Source organism: Macaca nemestrina, chromosome 5 (assembly GCF_043159975.1).
Source record: "Macaca nemestrina isolate mMacNem1 chromosome 5, mMacNem.hap1, whole genome shotgun sequence".
NCBI lineage: Eukaryota > Metazoa > Chordata > Mammalia > Primates > Cercopithecidae > Macaca > Macaca nemestrina.
Window position 1 is genome coordinate 13,442,174 of NC_092129.1, and position 4,350 is coordinate 13,446,523.

Here is a 4,350-nt window from a genome sequence, read left to right on the forward strand (position 1 = left end):
TTGCCCCACAAAATCAGAATGATTCTTTGGCCTTTAATTCAGGGGCACAGAGGCAAATGATAATAACATTAGGAAATGTCGGAAATGTTAAAAATCAAACAATCTCTAGGGTCCAGTAAAATCCTCCCTCCCCTATTAAGTTAGGAGACATGTCAGAAAGCGTTGAGAGTGTGGCGGGGGAGGGCCTCGGTGGCCCCGGCACTAGGAAGGCAGCAGCAGATGTTCCTGCTACTACAAGAGACAGGCTGGCCCATCTCAGGAGGCTCTCGAACACTTAGTGCTTCTCAACTAAAGGCGATTCTGCCCTCTGGGGAGCATTGGCAACGTCTGGAGACATCTGATTGTTACAACAGGGGAGTGCTACGGGCATCTGGTGGGTGGAGGCCAGGGATGCTGCTGAACGTCCTATAATGCAAGGAGAGGGAGGACAGGGTCCCCCTAACAAAGAATTCTCCAGCCTCCAATGTCAATAGTACTGAGGCTGAGAAATTCCGGGCTAGTAAGAAAGCTGGGTCCAAATTCCAACTCTCTCATTAATAGCAGTGTGACTTTGGGAAGGTATTTAACTTCTCTGTGCTGGTTTCTACATCTATAAAATGAAGATGATAACCACAGTAGCCTCATAAGGTGGTTGTGAGCATTCAGTGAGTTTATAGTAGGGATTGTGTTTAAATTACTGACTAGGACATAGGAAAACCCTATGTAGGAGCTGGGAATTGAACCATCTCCCATTGGAGATGCCACCGGGGTCATAGCTCTTCCCCCAGGGGCCACATCCTTGCCCCCCTCCCAGAGAATTCCTCTCTTCCCTGGGCTGCACATCCCCATTCTTTTCAGCTGACACAGCGCCCAGAGGCTTTACCATGCTGTTCTGTTTTCTGGAAGGAATCTGGTATGTCAGAGTTACTTTTTTAAAAAGCCGCCCTAATCACGAGGTCAAGAGATCGAGACCATCCTGGCCAACATGGTGAAACCCCGTCTCTACTGAAAATACAAAAATTATCTGGGTGTGGTGGCGGGCGTCTGTAGTCCCAGCTACTCGGGAGGCTCAGGCAGGAGAATCGCTTGAACCCGGGAGGTGGAAGTTGCAGTGAGCTGATATTGCGCCACTGCACTCCAGCCTGGTGACAGAGCGAGACTCCATCTCAGGAGAAAACAAAAAAGCTACCCTAGATTGTACCCCACAAGCCCAGAGTCCTGAAAGCACAGAGGGACCACCATGCTATCACCTTCCTAAACCGGTGCAACCCTCTGGTGAATGTTATCTAAGATGGGGTTGGCATTTGTCGTGAGAGTGTGTGCTGCCGTTGGCTACTTACACTTTCATCAACTGGAAACTCCCAGCCCTGCTTCAGCAGAGGAGTCCCAGGGTGGAAAGTGTCCTGAGAGGGCATCGCAGAGTACGTGGCTCTCCAGTGACAAGTGCTGTATCAAAAAGGAATTTTCTACTCAGCCTGAAAATTCAGTGAACTAAAACTCTGCTTTCCTTGGGATTAGGTGGGGTGGCATTGAACTGAAAAGATCCTCCCAGAAAAGCTATGTCACCAAGCAGGAGACCCTGACCCCTGCATGCCTTATTCCTCTCTCGCCTCATCTCCTCAGTGGGGTTATTAGTCTGATTCACTCTATCATTTCCTAAACTCCTCAGAGAATAGCTTCTTCTAGAAACAGGATCATATAAAAGATTGTCCTGGCCAAGCGCAGTGGCTCGCGCCTGTAATCCCAGCATTTTGGGAGACCTGAGGTCAGAAGTTCGAGACCAGCCTGGTCAATATGGCAAAACGCTGTCTCTACTAAAAAACAAATACAAAAATTAGCAAGGCGTGATGGTGCACACCTGTAATCCCAGGTACTCGGGAGGCTGAGGCAGGAGACTCACTTGTACCCAGGAGGCAGAGGTTGCAGTGAGCTGAGATCGTGCCATTGCACTCCAGCCTGAGCAACAGAGCCGGACTCCATCTCAAAAAACAACAACAACAACAAAACCCTCCTTTGTCTAACAACATCACCCAACAGCAGTCTGCAGAGTAGCAGTCTGACAAACAAAATGGGAGATGCAGCTACTGCAAATAGCAAAAACCACTTCACTTCCAAACTTTCCCAAGTCCTGGGGGAGCCCACTTAAGCGTTCCTCCAATAGAGAGCCTGTTATACCGTAATGGCTTTAATTTGGTCCAATTAACCTCACACTGGGCTAACTTCTGCCCTTAGCTATGGGTTGGCAGCTACTGCTGACTCCAGGTAAAGTAGTGGGCAGGTAACAGCAGAAACAAACTCGGTGTATGAAGGGAAAATATGTTCACCACATCCTCCAAGCAGGAGGGGAAAAAGACCTGGCTCAGGCATGCTGCTCCAAAGGTACATTCAACCCAGAAATCTTCTGAGAAGCCAAAAGAGGTGAAAACAGGACATGTCAACTGAGAATGCGAGTGAGTTTTGTTTGTTTATTTTACATTGTCAGTTGCCTTTCATTTGCAGAACATGCTGAATGGATGTGATTTCCAGCTCTCTGTGATTATAAGTCTGATTCAATTCCTTTCAAGGCATAAAAGCCTTTTCTTGCCGAGTTGTCTTTGGGAATTCTTCACTTGAAGTTTATTCTTTCAGCATAAGGCTGCCCTGCCCAAGTGGGAGACCGAAAGCCTGTGGTCTCTTTTACGCACGCCGTGTGTGGGGTCCTCCACACCCAGGATTAATGTTCTTCTTTTTGGGCATTTGAATGGTGGTTTTCACCATCAATGGGCTTTGGTTTGTAACTGAATAATGGGAAATGGCAAATAGAACAGTTGGGGCGGGGACTGGCGAGCTGAGGGCCTCTGACCCAGCCACCTGTATTATATAAGAGAAATCAGAACCCAGACTCCGGAGCCTGCCCCCAGAACCCCGGGGTCCTGAGAGGGTTAAGTGGAGGGGCATGGGGGAAGAAGCTGAGCACATTGAACCCCTCTTCCTGTTCAACTAGAGCATCTCCATTCTGATATATTTTCAACTTTTAAAGTTTCACATTTATACAGAAAAGTGCACCAATCACAAATGCACAGCTGGAGGAACTTTTACAAACAGAATACACCTGCAGAACCAACCCAGACCCAGAAACAGGGGCGCCCCTCACTGCTGCCTTTCAACACCACTCCAGAAAGAAACCACTGCCCTGGCTCTCACAGCATCTCAGCGGTACACTTTATACATCCAGGCTCCACACAGGACTGTTTTAAACTTTTTATTTTGAAATAATTATAGATTCACAGGAAGTTGCTGAGAGTACACGGAAGCACATCGAATTTTATATTCATTTTCAATGTTCAGGAAAAAAAAAATTTAAGCTTAAAAACCAGTTATTTAAACCGATGGTTTAAAGTAAATTAGCAAATGGACGGGTTTTGGAGTCAGGCCACGTGAGAATGAGTCCAAATTCCTTTCCTTACCAGCACATGACCCCAGACGTGTCCCCTAATCATCCTGAGTTGCAAATGAGGCTAATACTACTTTCCTGCTATTGGTGGGATTAAAGTCAAAGTGAGCCCGTGTGTGAACGTGTGTAAACGTGAGGCGCCGCCGGAGGTGCGTGGAGTGACGGATGCGGCAGGAGTGTTCAGGCAGTGCCCCTCCCATCTGCAGCTTCGTCTGGTTTCCAGTCAAGCACTACTGTGCGCCCAGAACCCCAGCTCCTCCACCCTGCCTCCCACACCTGCAGCAGCTTTGCCCTCCAGCTGTTTGGACAGGTGGGGTCTGGAGGAGTAGCCCCGCCTGGGTAGGAGAGCTGGAGAGGGCTGACCAAGCAGGCCTGCCCTTGGTGCCTCACCTGTGGGCTGGCCGTTGTGAAATCAGCCCTGTTCACGTGCCACCTGGAAAGGCTACCCTGCCCATCCCCCTCCACTCTGAGAAAGGGTGTGGCGCTCTGCTCATTAAGGAAGCATTCCCACTGTGGATGGGTAACAAAAGGCAACCCTCAAGGACTGACCTTACTAAATCCAAAGGAATCCGGCCTCCTCTCATTAGTGGGAGGGGAGCTGAGGGTGACTCTCAGCCAGCCGGCCCTGAGTCATCAAGGGAAGAAAGGCCAAGCCTGCGTGACCCATCTCAGAGGCCTTGCCCTGGACAGAAAGGGACCTGGAGCCACCCGAGAGATAACATCTGGGCGGGCCTGGGGCTGTATCCACCCGTGGTTAACAATGGACAAAGGCTGTCCACTCTGCCCATCTAAGGCCGTGCCTGCCACACCTCCAGATCAGATCCAGGAAGTTGGCAGCAGTACTCAGGGAGGCCCCCAGATCAGCCCCCGCAGGTCTACACTGTGGAACCTGCTTCTCTCAGGAAAGGCTTCTGGCCTCACCCCCTCTTCTAGAGCAT